The 17,102-nt window shown below is 39.9% G+C and overlaps 1 non-coding gene and 1 pseudogene across 1 annotated transcript; one reads left to right on the top strand and one right to left on the bottom strand.

The window, feature by feature from the left end:
- Nucleotides 1-18: 18 nt before the first annotated feature.
- Nucleotides 19-7,502, bottom strand: LOC125101180 (60S ribosomal protein L34-like; annotated as a pseudogene).
- A 9,282-nt stretch (nt 7,503-16,784) lies between these two features.
- LOC125101418 (U6 spliceosomal RNA) lies at nt 16,785-16,887 on the top strand. The gene has a single exon (XR_007127831.1). It is a non-coding gene; the product is annotated as a U6 spliceosomal RNA (small nuclear RNA).
- Nucleotides 16,888-17,102: the final 215 nt, after the last annotated feature.

Below are 17,102 nucleotides of genomic sequence, written 5' to 3'. Positions count from 1 at the left end.
ACGGACTTTGCCGCGAGCTTAATGCTTCGCTGCGCACGCGCGGCCTGAGGCCCCGGCGTTTGTGACCGGCCTGGTGGGACATTTGTCAGGGAGCGCGGGCGGTTTTGGGGCCGCGCGAGGGACTCCGTGCTGTCGGCGCCGCGTGTAGTCCTGGGAAAGACCATAGAGGAGTCAGAAAGAACGGTTTTTTGCAGTTAGGGTTGAGTAAGTCGGCCCTGATCTCCAAATTCTTTACCCTCAGAAGAAAGGGCAGTTCACATTTGCTGAAACGCTTGGGGCGCTCCGCGTGTGTTCACCTCTTCACTCGCTCTAGCTCGCTTTTTGGTGTAGATTGGAGCAATTCTCTGGATGTTTTAGAATTTCCTTTCCGGCCCATATTGGCCTTTACCGAAACATTTTGTCACCACTTTGCCGAAGTAAACTACTTTTACTTTCCAGGATGAGGTGGTTTGGTGGGTTGCAGGACCATGGTTCACAGTTTCTGGCGAGCGCGTTCAGAATGTATCCCCGAGGCCCGATCCTTAAAGGGGGTTCAGTCGGACTGGGGATGGAACCGGGTAATCTGAATTTCAGCAAGCGTAGCACCTACCGCCTGAGACCCCTGTACTTAATTACCTTACTTCTCTTGTTTAAACAGACAAAAATTGACTCCTTGATGTAAGTTGGCATGGATTTTACAGTTAGTGATTCACAGTTGAACAAACTTTGTTCCTTAACTCGGTAATGCAGTCAAAGGAGCATTTGTGCCTGGCGTGTTAAGAGAGGCTAAATTTTCCAACTGGTAGGGCAAGCTTTAAGACAAGCTTCAAGTCGGAATGCTAGCTGTTCAGCCTTTTTGTGGCCTTATTTATGAAAAGCCTTTGCAGACTCAAAAATGAGTCCGAAATCTTTGAGAAAATACAGTTTATATGGCAAGGAAACTTGTGTAGGTGCAGATTTCCCTCCAGTTAAGATTAATCATTTTGTTTTTTAATACTTTTCATTGGTAAATTTGTTAAAATGTGAGGTCTCTAAGAAAATAGTGAGAACACCCACATTGCTTTTTAGGGTAATTGTAACTGTTGGTATTTTCTTTAAAAACAATGTTGCTCCTCTTAAATATGAGTCAAGGTTTAGTATAGAAAAAGATGAACTATTATGCTCCGTGGGTTACTGTAAAAGTCAAAACGACTGTGCCAACATCACTCAGTACTATAGAAATACTACAGAATACATAGAAATACTTCCCTTTTGGGGGCTGCCTGGGTGGCTCAGTGGGTTAAGCCTCTGCCTTCAGCTCAGGTTCTGATCTCAGGGTTCTGGGATGGAGTCCCACATCAGGCTCTCTGCTAGGCAGGGAGCCTGCTTCCTCCTCTCTCTCGCTACTTGTGATCTCTCTCTCTGTCAAATAAATAAAATCTTAAAAAAAAAAAAAAAAAGAAATACTTCCCTTTTTGACAGTATGTCTTTTTTCCAGAACACATTTTCCCCCCTTCTACCATGTTATACTAAGGGCATTTGAAACTCTCGTCATACAATGTTTTTTTTTTTTTTAAAGACTTTATTTATTTATTTGACAGAGAGAGATCACAAGTAGACGGAGAGGCAGGCAGAGAGAGAGAGAGAGGGAAGCAGGCTTCTTGCTGAGCAGAGAGCCCGACGTGGGACTCGATCCCAGGACCCTGAGATCATGACCTGAGCCGAAGGCAGCGGCTTAACCCACTGAGCCACCCAGGCGCCCCATACAATGTTTTTTGAGCATTTACAGCAACATAACATTCTTCCACCTACCTGTCACCTGATTTACCTTATATATACCTGTTTTCTGGAAATAGCCCAGGTTATTTTTTATTTTCCCTTGGTTCCCACTTTTCTGTCTTGTTCTCTTCTAATTTTAAAGACTTTAATTATGTTGAAAATCATGAAAGTTGCTCTAATAGAAAAGACATTTTTAATTTTTCTGCTGCTGTTTTGTGAATGGTTAGGAAATTCAGATTCTGGGGCACCTGGGTGGCTCATTCGTTAAGTGGCTGCCTTCTATTCAGGTCATCATCTCAGGGTCCTGGGATGGGCTCCATGCTCAGCAGGGAGTCTGCTTCTCCCTCTGCCTGCTGCTCCCCCTGCTTGTGCTCTCTGTCTCTATCAGATAAATAAAATCTAAAAAAAGAGGAGAGGGGAGATTCAGATTCTGCTAATATTTATACACCAGTCTTCTAAAAAAGTAATTGAAGGGATTTTAACTCCAAAAAAAATAACTAAGTTGCTATCTTAGGTCAGTGATGACAAAACAGTAATTTATGATATCTATGGCAAGTAAGAATTACTAGCTCCCACATTTAACTGCTTAGCCTGAAAAAACTCAAGGATTCAACATGACCTCTGTCAATAGAATAGGCGAGAAAGGGCAAACCTGTTTGCTCTCCTTGCTTTATAGTTTATGGTCTAATCAAAGTCGATGAATTATTTTCACCTCTCAGTTGGACTTGAGTTGGCTTCAGCATGAACTAAAATACATACTTGACATAATGTTTATTAAGAGCCTATTTTCACCCACAGAAGGTATTGGAAATCACTGAGGATAAATGTTCCCATGGTTTTAGTTGCTTTGTGATCTGGCCGTTGAGTGATAGACACAATAGACCTTTTGTTTGTTTCTAAACCTCCTTAAACTTCTAATACCCCCACCTTTGTCAAGTTAGTGCCTGCAACTTACGTAGCTTTTGGTTTAAATGTCTCAGGAAAGCCTTTTCTGACATCCTCAACCTTATTAAGTTACATCCATCTTTGTTATTTTTAATTGTGGTACTTTATTAAATGCAGAATGATAGATTGATAATTTTATTGAGTTAATGGAGAACTGAACTAGGAGTCTTAATAACACTTTCTATAGGATGATGTTGAGTGTTGGCTCTTTGACAGTTGGATCCTCATAGAAATCTTACGAGGTAGGTTCATCCCATAGTACTTCTCACTACTGGCCATCTAACTAGAGCTTAGAGAGTTAAGGTGTGAAGACTGACACCACTTCATCTACACTCCATTACTCTACCATCTTTATATATCTGAATCTATAAATTTTGCCTTCCTTTCTGTTACACACAGAATTATTCCCTTTACTTGTACTTTTGTGTATTTCATTCAGGACCTTGATTGTTCTGTTACAGCCCTCCTGTATCTATTCTCCCCCTTTCAACTAAGTCATTCTACAAGTGTACTAATAAGCCTAGTCTCAAGTATCTCAAAACAGAAGAAAATGAAAAAATTTTTTACCTCTGTTCTCCTCCAGCCACTACTTAATTTTTGTGTTCCCTTTTATAGCAAAAAATCTGTCTGAAGAATTGTCTAAACCTCCGTCTTGACAAATCCAAAAGGTAAATTCTTAGTTCTTATTTTAGCCTTTAGGTGGCATTTGACACTCTTGGCCTCTTCCACATTTTTGAAATATTTTCTTCTCTAGGCTTCACGAACATCTCACTTCCTGGTTTCCTCTTACTGGCAGCTCAGTGTACTTCACTTTATCTTAATTCTCTGACTTCTAAATATTAGAGTTGCTTACATTTTAGTTCTATATTCTTTTCTACCTATATTCTTCCTAAGTGTTTTCATCCAGTCCCTTGGCTTTAACTGTCATCTTTATTTTGATGAGGTCCCAAATTTATAATGCTAACCCTAATTTTTTGGATATCAGACTGAATATCCTTCTTACATTATTGTGGAAAGCTTCCAAGTGCACCAGAGCACAAATAATATAATGAGCCTCCATAGACCCACCACACAGCACCAACAGTTACTAAATTAATACATGCATACTCAGCTTTTTTTCATTCAATCTTAACAATTTTATTTCAGAAAACTTATATAAGGTCATGCTAGAAGAAAGATAACAGAAAGTCGAGTGCTGGGGAAGGGAGGAAGAGGAGGAGACAATGTCTTTTTTGTTTGTTTGTTTTGTAGAGAACCCTGATAGAGAAACACTTGTATGAAGATGGGGAAAGAAAATTGTGCTAAAGTATTCTTTTTTTTTTTTTTTAAGATTTTATTTATTTATTTGTCAGAGAGAGAGAGGGAGAGAGAGCGAGCACAGGCAGACAAAATGGCAGGCAGAGGCAGAGGGAGAAGCAGGTTCCCTGACGAGCAAGAAGCCCAATGTGGGACTCGATCCCAGGACGCCGGGATCATGACCTGAGCCGAAGGCAGCTGCTTAACCAACTGAGCCACCCAGGCATCCCATGCTAAAGTATTCTTAAAAGGGAAAGATTAATTGAAGTCACAGGAATTATTGAAAGCATCTTTTTTTTTTTAAGTTTATTTATTTTTCTTTGTAATCTCTGTACCCAACGTGAGGCTCAAACTCAAGACCCTGAGATGTGGAGATCAAGAGTAGCATGCTCCTCTGACTGAGTCAGCCAGGTGCCCCCAAAGCATCTTTTAAAATCTCAGTCACCCAATATACTCTGTATTTTCGAGACCAGAATGGAATCAAGGCAGTCAATAACTTTTTTATAATTAAAAAAAAAAAAAGCTTTAAATGTTTAATTGGTGGGAAAAAACCCACTGAAAATAAGTTGCTCTTAGAATATACATTGTCTGCAGTCAGACAAGGATGATATATGGGTAGAAAGATCCTGGAGTGTCATGAAAGCAAAGCATGGAATTCTACATTATCCAAATTTTGCTGATCATCTATTTAGCGAGCAGTTTACCTTACCACACCTTACCTTAACCACACTAAAATATTTTTTTTTATTTATTTATTTGTCAGAGAGAGCGAGGGAGAGAGAGCGAGCACAGGCAGACAGAATGGCAGGCAGAGGCAGAGGGAGAAGCAGGTTCCCTGATGAGCAAGGAGCCCGATGCGGGACTCGATCCCAGGACTCTGGGATCATGACCTGAGCCGAAGGCAGCTGCTTAACCAACTGAGCCACCCAGGCGTCCCAACACTAAAATATTTTTAAGGCCTTTCTTGGCTGTGAAATCCTCCCCAACCCTATTATCTTCATAAAATCTTTCAAATTGGGGCACATGGGTGGTTCAGTTGGTTAAGAGTGCTTTTGGCTCAGGTCGTGATTCTGGGGTCCCGGGGTAATGCAAATTTAGCAAGGAAAAGTAAATCATTAAAGAGTTTGAAGCAGCCTTTCTTGTCAGGCAGAGAATGCCAGCAGAGCTTAAATTTTTCTAGTAGATTTTTTAAATTATCCGTAGAAGTTAGCTGCTATAATAAAGCACTGTACCAAGTTTATAGAGACAAAGAGTCCAGCCTAACATCCTCTCTCTGCTTATAAGTAAGATTTTCACAGTGCCCTTAATTCAGCACGATTTTTTTTAATTTAAAAAAAAAGTGGTTTTGCTCTTTCTATTTTAGGTTACATTTGAGTGCCTTTTAAGAGGTGTTGTGCAGTTTCTTGGGGAAAATTCTTTTGAAGATTTCATTTGCTCTAAGAAAATGTGACTGCGGAAACCAAATCTATAGGCATTTTAAAATTTAAACTGTGGGATAACTTGGTGACTACCAAATTGTAACTGACTCAGTTTTTGTTTCAGTGCCTTATCTTTTCCCCAAGCTCAAATCAATGCTAACCAGGGCCATTACAACCCCCCTGGGGTATTTCATTCCATTGGCTGGTGGGTTGTCAGGAAGTCTACATCCTTTAGATTTACTCTCAGGACACCCAGTGTTCATTTGTCAGATACATTACACTGCTCGTGTATTATTTTTTATTTTTTGTTTTTTAAGCAAAACAAGTTGTCAGGGTAGAAAATAATTGAAAGACCAACATGTAATTAGTAACTTCATTTGGTTAACAAAACTGTCCAAATTTCAAACCTGGAAGGGGTTTCATTTTGTATATTCCTGTATCATTTGTCACAGATATAAAAAAGAGTGAAGGGACGCCTGGGTGGCTCAGTGGGTTAAGCCTCTGCCTTCAGCTCAGGTCCTGATCTCAGGGTCCTGGGATTGAGCCCCACATCGGGCTCTCTGCTCGGCAGGGAGCCTGCTTCTCCCTCTCTCTGCCTGCTTGTAATCTCTCTCTCTCTCTCTCTCTCTCTCTCTGTCAAATAAATAAATAAAATCTTAAAATAAATAAATAAATACTAAAAAAGAGTGAAAAAAAATCTGGAAATAATTATTTAATTGTTTGCATTTGGGTGATAGACTCAATATTCTTTTTTTTAAGATTTATTTATTTGACAGAACAAGAAGGTGTTGGGTCCCCCCAAAATTGGGGTACCCCAATAGTGGGTCCGTGATTAAAGGAGCGAGACTGATACAAAGCGAAGGTCAAGCAAAGCTTTATTTCGTGCCAAGCATCAGGAATCATACCAAGCGTCAAACAGACCTGTCAGGGCCGCCCCTCCAGAGAGGACGACCCGTCCCTGCTTTCCAGACTAACTTTTATAGAGCATAGGCCATATGGTTGGGCCTGGCCACACACAGGTGGCCAATGAGATTGTAACACACACGCCAAAAGGCTCCCAAAGGGTGGGGGCCCATACTCCTTGGTAGCTAGGAGACAATATGTGCACCCACTGATTGAATACCTCCACCTGGCCTGACCCCCTTGTACTTGGACTTTGTTACCTGGGACTGGTTTCCTGGACTTGCTTTTAAATAAGTTCTCCTGGGGGTGGGGGGCAAGGTCAGTTTAAGCTTTATAGCAAAATGGCAGTTCAACCGGGGTGGGGCTGTTCTGGCTGAATAGGCCCTTACAAAGGTGGAGTGGCAGTCAGAGGGAGAGGGAGAAGCAGGCTCCCTGCTGAGCAGAGAGCCCAACATGGGGCTTGATCCCAAGACCCCAGAATCACGACCCAAGCTGAAGATAGATACTTAACTGACTGAACCACCTAAGTGCCCCTAGATGCAGAATTCTTTTTTTTTATGTTAACTTTTTAAAAAAATTTTATTAGAATTCTTTATTTTTTTAAGCCTTTTGATTTTTTTGTTACTCAAAAAAAGCTTCTTTTTTTTTTTTTAAGATTTTTTATTTATTTATTTGACAGAGAGAGATCACAAGTAGACGGAGAGGCAGGCAGAGAGAGAGAGAGAGGGAAGCAGGCTTCTTGCTGAGCAGAGAGCCCGATGTGGGACTCGATCCCAGGACCCTGAGATCATGACCTGAGCCGAAGGCAGCGGCTTAACCCACTGAGCCACCCAGGCGCCATTTTTTTTTTTTTTTTTTTTTTTTTTTTTAGCTTTCTGGCTCTGTGCTTTTGCCTATAATGCTTTCACGATGATTTTCTGCTCCTCAATAAGGAAAGCATGGTTGATCCTGTCACGAACACACTTAGCACACATGGAACCACCATAGGCCCTGCTGACTTGTTTTAATCATTTTAGACAACCTCATAAGGACTTGAGGTCTCACAGCACGAACTCCTGGAAGTTAGCCTAGGCACAATCCACATGCAGATTTTGGTGCTTTCCCAGCCTTCTCGATATAAAGGTAAATAATTCAGGACAGCCTAGTTTTATTAGAGGCTGTACTGTAGGACAGCCTATGATGGTAGGTCAAACACTAGACCATTCTGAATGTCTATGGTTGCCGTCCCCGGAAGAGCGAGACTCAGTATTCTTTTTTTTTTAAGATTTTATTTATTTATTAAGCAGGCTCCCTGCTGAGCAGAGAGCCTGATGTGTGGCTTGATCCCAGGACCCTGAGATCATGAACTGAGCCGAAGGCAGAACCTTAACTCGCTGAACCACCCAGGCGCCCCTTTTTTTCATTTTTAAAGTTGACATATTCGAGACTTCTATCTCATATACATGAGGTTAGGTTAGGTTTTGTCAAATTATCCTAAAATTTTGTTGAAATAGTATTGATAATTTGGGAAGATTTGGTATCTTTACTAATTGTTGCATTCAGTCTGCATTCAGTTGCAGTAAATAGATCTGACTATTTTAAGGGTATAGAGATTTAATTTAGGGAATCGGTGCTTAGAAAATTATTTAATGGGCTGGAAGAGTGGGCTTTAGCCTAGACCATCAGAAACGAGTCCCAGAGTAATACTGCAAAACTAGACTGTTACAGAAGTGTCTACTACCCATCAGCATGGAGAAACAAGACTCGATGACTAGAATTATCTATGTTAAGAATAGGCTACTGTAGGGGTGCATGGGTGGCTCAGTTGGTTAAGCGTCTCACTCTTGATTTTGGCTCAGGTCATGATCTTGGAGTTCTGGGATTGAGCTCCACATTGGGCTGTGTACTCAGTAGAGAATCTGCTTGATGATTCGCTCTTCCTCTCCCTTTGCCCCTCTTCCCACTGGTGTTCTCTCTCTCTGTCTCAAATAAATAAATCTTTCCAAAAAAAAAAAAAAGAATAGACTACTGTAGCTACAATGTAGGAATCAAGAAGATACTGTATTACTCAACACCCACAAAGCCAATGACTATGCTCTTGAAAGCTGCTGCAGGAAATACTATTACATTGGCCACCATGCTTGCCAGTCAGAGAACAAAGTAGCAGGAGAAAGGTTTTGGCTTTCCATACCAAATCTTACTTTAATGTACCTAATTGGCAGAAATCATTTACCTCTAGAACACTAACTGTTTGAGTATTGGGAAATATAGTTTTTGAAAAAAAAATTTTAAAGATTTTATTTATTTTAGGGGATAGGGATTGAAGTGAAGGGAGAGAGGCAAGCAGACTGTGCACTGAGCACCAAGTGACAAGCTGATCTCACAACCCTAGTTCTGACCAGAAGATCTGACCTGAGCCAAGACCAAAAGTCAGCTGCTCAACTGACTGAGCCACCCAGGTATCCCTGGGAAATGTAGTTTTTAACTTTACAAGATTTATAGTACAGAGAAATAAGCTTTAAAAAAGTTTAAATGGATGCTGAGTACCAATCTACCTTATCCATGAACATAGTACAACTATTGTTTCAAATATTTTCTGTGTTTTAGTATATATATATATATATATATATATATATATACACACACACACATATATACATTTAATTATATATATATATATATTTTAATGCAAAAATCTACATCCAACATGGGGCTCAAACTTAAAACCCCAAGATCAAGGGTCGCATGCTCTACTGACTGAACTAGCCAGGTGCCTGTATTTTATGTATTTTAATAGAGAAAACTTTCTGAAGATCTTGGACCTGCTTTGTTGGCTGGATTTCCAGATATACCATAGGTTTTTTTATTTTTAATTTTTATTACATGTAGTTGGTATACAATGTTTATAGTCTTTATTTTTAATCTCTTTCACTTTAGATATTGCAAGTATGTCACATTTGTCTATACTACCTTTGTTGAATAAAAAAAATTAATTTTTGACCACGGGTGACCCAGCCATCAATTTACAGAAAATTCAAAGATAGAAAAACATGTTAAATTATTCCACAGAAGGCAGGGGTGCCTGGTTGGCTGAACTCGTTGGCCATCCGACTCTGGGTCATGAGATTGAGCCCCACATCAGGCTCTGGGCTCAGTGGGAAGTTTGCTTGGGATGATCTGCGCCCCCCCCCCCAAATAAATAAATCTTTAAATATGTTATTATATATTCCACATAATACATTCAATGAAATTCAGATTATGGGAAATGATAGGACTTCAACCCATACATTTCTGGAAGAATAGAGAAATAAGAGAGAAAGGGGACTGTGGGTAAAAAGATACCTAAGAAACGTGTTAAAAAAAAAAAAAGACAAAAGAGGGGCACCTGGGTGGCTCAGTTGTTAAATGTCTGCTTTCACTCAGGTCCTGATCCCCTGGTCCTGGGGTGGAGCCCCACATGGGGCTCCCTGCTCAGCGGGAAGTCTGCTTCTCCCTCCCCCACTCCCCCTGCTTGTGTCCCCTCTCTTGCTGTGTCTCTCTCTGCCAAATAAATAAATAAAGTCTTAAAAAAAAAAAAAAAGAAAAACAGGCAAAACTATAGTGCATAGGAATGTGTACTTAGGTGATAACACTGAAAAGGAAGTTATTATAAATATCAGGACAATGTTATTCTTGGGAGGAAAAAAGAGGTAATTGCAAGGAGCACATGGGAGGTTGCTAGGATGGTAAGCAAGGGTCTATCTTGTGATCTTTGTGGTTTTCTGTATTTGCTCTACTTAACAAAGTTTTTAAAAAAGCAACACAGAACAAAATATATAATACAAAGATATATGCGTATTTAAGGTCATGTTTCAACATTAGAGAGGTGTACTGTAATGGGAAATAACTATTTGGTCTTTGTCCCAGGTTTCTGGGCCATAGCTCCTAAAACCCTTGAAGTGGTAGGAGTGTCTTTTGTATGATAATGAGATGGTTAATGTGCTGGAGACCACTAGAAAAGCTTCAGGATGGGGCAGATTGCCAAAAGATCAAGGCATGGTTAGAATGTTGAGGACTGGAACTTTCAGTTCCATTCCTAAACTTCCAGGCAGTGGAGAGGACCTAGAAGTTGAGTTCAATCACCAGTGGCCAATAATTTAATCAGTAATGCATAAGTGATGAAACCTAGATAATAGAACTGGAGAGCTTCCAGGTTGGTGATTATATCAAGGTGTTGGGAGGGTAACACAGCCAAAAGAGGGCTTACACATTCCAAAAATACCCCTTTCTCCATGTTAGGCCCTATGCATCTCTTTGGGTGTTCCTGAGTATTTTTGTAAATTGGCAAACATATGTATTTTTCTGAGTTCTGTGAACCACTCTAGCAAGTTACTAAACCTGAGGTAGGGTCATGGAAACCTCCAATTTATAGCCAGTTGGTAAGAGTGGCCTTGGATTTGGGATTGACATCTAAAGTGGGGACACTCTTATGGGACTGTGTTCCTTTAACTGGTGGGATCTAATGCCAGTTCCAGGTAGATAGTGTCTTTACTGAAGTGATTTATTAGACATCTAGTTGGTGTCTGGAGAATTGGTTGTTGGTATGGAAAAAAACCCACTGAAGTGTGTACCTTTGTGGGGAGGAAAATGGGAATGAAGATCAGGGAAGAAGGAAAAAGGAGAGGGCCTTGCTTGGACTGAAGATAACAGTGTGCTAATGATGGCTAATGTTTATATAACTTCTCTCTGAGTATAAATTTAAAATAGTTAAAAATTAAATAGTAAATATTCTGCAAAGCATTAGAGTACTCTGCAATGAAGCAAAATATGTAGAAGATGGTACCTTGAAAAGAAAATTATGAATATTTGTTATTTTTGTAAAAAAATATATTTTTTTCTTGTTCTCACTGGAATGAGAAACCAGAGACTTAAAACAGAAACACCTATATGGTCTGAGCAGAAATAAAATGGAGAAATAGAGGTGATAGGAATGGAAGCAAGACTTCTCAGAGTATACATTTTCAGTTAGTTTTGACTTTTGAACCTTCTGTATATTGGAAAATATCATCAGAGTAAAAAGAAAAAAGAAAACCCTGAAATTGAAAACAGACTGAAACAAAAGAACCTACCTGTATCAAATTGTGAAAATAGCCATATGGAGAAAAAACCTATTTCAAATGATTTTTTTCAGACTTTATTTATGTGAGAGAGAGTGAGAGAGAGAAAGCATGGGAGGGAGGGAAGTCAAAGGCAGAAGCAGACTTCCTGCTTAGCAGGGAGCCTGATGCAGGACTTGATCCCAGGACTCCTGGATCATGACCTGAGCCAAAGGCAGTCGCTTAACCAACTGAGCCACCCAGACACCCTCAAATTATTATTATTATTTTTTAAAGGTTTAAGATTTTTTTTTTTTTAATTTGACAGACAGATCATGAGTAGGCAGAGAGGCAGGCAGAGAGAGAGAGGAGGAGGAGGCAGGCTCCCTGCTGTGAGCAGAGAGCCCGATGTGGGGCTCGATCCCAGAACCCTGAGATCATGACCTGAGCTGAAGGCAGAGGCTTTAACCACTGAGCCACCCAGGTGCCCCAGCCCTCAAATTATTTTTTAACACCTTATGTAGGTTCTCCAATCTTAATAGAATATATTTAAAGGAAAAAAGAACTGGAAAAAATGTAAACCTCACTCAGTAGTCTTATTGTTATTTGCAACATTGGTATTGTAAATTAGAAAATATTTCCTATATATTATAAGATAAAGCAGTGAGCAAATACTTCAATGCCTATAGAAGCTGAGAATTTTGGTTAAGAAAAAAGATATTATTATTTAATGTTATAGTTAGTGCTTTTTTTCTGTTTACAAAATTTGTATCCAGCCCATGAAGATATTCTCCCTTGTTTATTGCAGTTAAACTTTCACATTTAACTCTATGATCCAGCTCTAATTTTTGGCTGTGATATAAGGTAGAGGTCAAAGTGTTTTTGGTTTTGTTTGGTTTTGTTTTTGTTCTTTCTCACATGGATTCTAGAAAGACCCTTGGGGAAAAAAAAAAAGTAAAGTGTTTGTTTGTTTTTGTTTTTGTTTTTTAAGATTTTATTTATCAGAGAGAGAGAGCGCGCGCGCATGGGAGAACACAAGCAGGCAGAGGCAGAGAGAGAAGCAGGCTCCCCACTGAGCAGAGAGCCCGATGCGGGACTCGATCCTCGGACCCTGGGATCATGACCTGAGCTGAAGGCAGAGGCTTAACCCACTGAGCCACCCAGGCATCCCTGGGTTTTTTTTTTTTTTAAGATTTTGTTTATTTTTCTGAGAGAGAGCACAAGCTGGGGGAGTGGCAGAGGAAGAGGGAGAAGCAGGCTTCCCGCCAAGCAGGGAGCCCCACTTGGGACTCCATCCCAGGACCCTGAGATTATGACCTGAGCTAAAGACAGATGTTTAACCAACTGAGCCACCCAGGTGCCCCAAGAACAGAAAGAAAAAGTTTTGAAATGGACTCTGACCTTAGCTCAGCAAGAACTCATGGTTGAGGTCACTGCAAAAAGATTTTTTAATGTAAGTTAAAAATATAAAGTAGATCATTGTATCTAGAGGGTTCTACTAAACCTGATAAAGTATATATAAGTGGTAGGTGGGGCACCCATAATTATTTTGGCTTTCCCAGTTCCTCTACTGCTAAAGGGTTTTATTGTCATTCATTTGCAAAAATAACATCTTTTAAATTTTTAATTATTTTTTAAAAGATTTTATTTTTAAGTAATCTCCACACGCAACATGAAGCTTGAATTTACAACCCTGGGATTGAGAGTTGCATGCTCTACTGACTCAGCCAGCCAGGCACCCCCAAAATAATATATATTTTTAAAGATTTTATTTACTTATTTGAGAAAGACTGAGAGAGAGCATGAGTGGTGGGGGACCCACAAAGGGAGAGGGAAAAGCAGACTCCCAGATGAGCAGGGAAACTCAGGGCTTGATCCCAGGACTCTGAGATCATGACCCAGTCAAAGGCAGATGCTTAATCAGCTCAGCCACCGAGGTGCCCCCAAAACAACATCTTTAAATCAAAGTCTAAAGTAGCACCAAGATCTAGGCTCTAGCATCTGCTTTCTTAATTAGTCTTTAATTATTGAGTAGTACCTGTGGAATAATATTTTTTTTTCTTTTGCTGAAACCTCTTTGTATCTCAGGTTTCTCTTTTTAGTAATTTCGTTTTTTGTTTGTTTTTTTTTTAATCTGGGTATAGTTGACATGCAATGTTACATTAGTTTCAGGTATACAGCTTAGTGATTTGACAAATTTGTACATTATGCTGTGTTTACCACAAGTATAGCTATCATCTGTCTGGTTACATCACTATTACAATATCACTGACTATATTCCTTATCCTCTGCCTTTTTTTTTTTTAAAGATTTTATTTATTTATTTGACAGACAGAGATCACAAGTAGGCAGAGAGGCAGACAGAGAGACAGGGGGAAGCAGGCTCTCCACCGAGCAGAAAGCCCGATGCGGGGCTCAATCCCAGGACCCTGAGATCATGACCCGAGCTGAAGGCAGAGGCTTAACCCACTGAGCCACCCAGGCGCCCCTATCCTCTGCCTTTTATTCCCCAGACTTACTCATTCGAGACCTGGAGGCTTGTATCTCCCCTTCAGCCATTTTGTCCAACTCCCCACCCATGTTCCTCTCTGACAGTCATCATTGTGTTCTCTGTATTTATAGTTCTGATTCTGCTTTTTGTTTATTCATTTTTTCTAAGGTTTTATTTTTATTTATGGGGGGGAGGAGCAGGGGGAGAGGGACAAACAGACTCTGTGCTGAGCAGGAGCCTCACATAGGGCTCATAGGACCCTGAGATCATGACCTGAGCCAAAACCAAGAGTCAGATGCCAGACTGAACCACCCAGGAGCTCCTGTTTATTCATTTTCTCAAAGATTCCATTTGTGAAGGACATCATAGAGCATTTGTCTTCCTCACTCTTATTCACTTAGTATCATGTTCTCTAGGTCTGTCCATGTTGTTTCAAATGGCACACTTTCATCTTTTTTTATGGCTGTGTGATATTCCATTATGTCTATGTGGTGCGCAGATATATATATATATACATATATATATATACATATATAATGCCACATTTTTGTATCCCTTTGTCTGTTAATGGACACTTAGACACTTATGTAACTCAGGTAACTTCCATGTCTTGGCTATGATAAATTATACTGCAGTAAACATAGGGGTGCATATATCTTTTCAAGTTAGTGTTTTTGTTTTCCCTGGGTAAATACACCATAGTAGAATTATTGGATTATATGGTATTTCTATTTTTAATTATTTGAATAACCTCTGTACAGTTTTCCACAGTGGCTACACCAGTTTGCACTCCGTCTAGCGGTGCATAAGTGTCCTTTTTCTCTACATCCTCGCCAACACTTGTTCTTTCTCATCTTTTTGATTTTTGCATTCTGACAGGTATGAAGTGATGTTGTGATTTTGATGTGCATTTCCCTGATGATGAGTGACAGTCCCATCTTTTCATGTATCTGTTGGCCATCTGTAACATCTTCTTTGGGAAAGTATCTACTTATATCCTCTGCCCATTTTTTTAAAGATTTTATTTATTTATTTGACAGAGATCACAAGTAGGCAGAGAGGCAGGCAGAGAGAGAGGGAAGCAGGCTCCCTGCTGAGCAGAGATCCCGATGCAGGGCTCCATCCCAGTACCCTGAGATCATGACCTGAGCCGAAGGCAGAGGCTTAACCCACTGAGCCACCCAGGTGCCCCCTCTGCCCATTTTTTAATGGATTGTTTGGGGGGTTTTTTTGATGTTCAGTTGTATAAGTTCTTTATTTTGGATATTAACCCTCTATAGGATATGTCATTTGCAAATATCTTCTCCCATTCAGTATAGGTATCTTTTTATTTATTTTTATTTTTTTATTTTTTTTAAGATTTTATTTATTTATTTGACAGATAGAGATCGCAAGTAGGCAGAGAGTCAGGCAGAGAGAGAGGAGGAAGCAGGCTCCCTGCTGAGCAGAGAGCCCAATGTGGGGCTAAATCCCAGAACCCCGGGATCATGACCTGAGCCGAAGGCGGAGGCTTTAACCCACTGAGCCACCCAGGCGCCCAGGTATCTTTTTATTTTATTGATGATTTCCCTTGCAGTGCAGAAGCTTTTTTTTTTTTTTTTTTAATTTTTGTGTAGTGCCAATAGTTTATTTTTGCTTTTGTTTCCCTTGCCTCAGGAGACCTACCTAGAAAATGTTGATATGGCTGTCAGAGAAATTACTGCCTGTGATTTCTTCTAGGATTTTTTATAGTTTCAAGTCTCATGATTAGGTCTTTAATCCCTTCTGAGCTTGGTTTGGGGTATGGTATTAGAAAGTGGACCAGTTTCGGGGCGCCTGGGTGGCTCAGTGGGTTGGGCCGCTGCCTTCGGCTCGGGTCATGATCTCAGGGTCCTGGGATCGAGCCCCACATCGGGCTCTTTGCTCAGCAGGGAGCCTGCTTCCTCCTCTCTCTCTGACTGCCTCTCTGCCTTCTTGTGATCTCTCTCTGTCAAATAAATAAATAAAATCTAAAAAAAAAAAAAAAAAAGAAAGTGGACCAGTTTCATTCTATTACATATAGCTGTCCCAATTTTTCCGGCATCATTTATTAAAAAGACTTTTTTCTCCATTGTATATTCTTGCTTCCTCTATCATAGATTGGACCATATAATTGTAGGTTTATTTCTGGGGTCTCTATTATGTTCCAATGATATATATTTTTTGCTATAAATTACAAAGCGGGTGGTAAAGAATAGTATTTTTCAGTCTCCTGTAGTTTTACAGAATTGAAAATTTAAATGTTATCCTCTCTCATTATTTTCTTTTAGATACAGTCTATTTTGAGCTCAGATTTGCTGAACACATGAAGAGAATGACATTTGCATTAAATATTAAATTATAAACATTATTTGTTCTTTTAAATATTGCAGCTAATTTTTAGATGTTGTTCTTCACTCTCCATTCAAACAAATGAGGAGTAGGTGGTTGTATATATTGATTGTACTGACTAAAACAGAACCTTCATATTTCCATTAGAAGTAGACTTTTAAGTGGCTCAGTTGGTTGAATGGCCAGATTCTTGATTTTGGCTCAGGTCATGATCTCGGGGTCCTTGGGGACCAGCCTCCATGCTCAGTACGGAGTCTGCTTCTGGATTCGCTCTCTGCCCCTCCCCCTGCTTGCTCTCTTTCTCTTCCTCTAAAATAAGTAAATAAGTCTTAAAAAAAAAAAAGGTTGCCTTTTCGTACACACTATAAAGACAGAATTGGGTGCTTACTTCATTAGTGCTTACATTAAAATTGGAACAATACAGGGGCACCTGGGTGGCTCAGTGCTTAAGCCTCTGTCTTCAGCTCAGGTCACGATCTCAGGGTCCTGGGATCGAGTCCCGCATCGGTCTCTCTGCTCTGTGGGGAGCCTGCTTCCTCCTCTCTCTCTGCCTCTGCCTGCCTCTCTGCCCACTTGTGATCTCTCTCTGTCAAATAAATAAAATCTTAAAAAAAAAATTGGAACAATACAGAGAAGGTTAGCACAGTCCCTGCATAAGGATAACATGCAAATTCATGAAGTGTTCCATATGTTAAAAACAAGAAAGATTTAAGACTGAATTGGAAAACTTCACAAACTTTGGTTGAATTATTCCAGTTTCATTTCTACTTTAGTTCTTGGACAAATAGATCACCCTCTCTGAACCTGTTCACTCACCTATAAAAGTTCTCAAACTTTATTGTGAGTCACAGTCCCCTAGAGAGTTTTATTTTATTTTATTTTTTAAAGATTTTATTTATTTATTTGACA

This window comes from Lutra lutra, chromosome 5, assembly GCF_902655055.1.
Source record: "Lutra lutra chromosome 5, mLutLut1.2, whole genome shotgun sequence".
In the NCBI taxonomy this organism is placed as follows: domain Eukaryota; kingdom Metazoa; phylum Chordata; class Mammalia; order Carnivora; family Mustelidae; genus Lutra; species Lutra lutra.
Note: the sequence above shows the minus strand (reverse complement) of the source record. Positions and strands in the feature narration are given on the sequence as shown.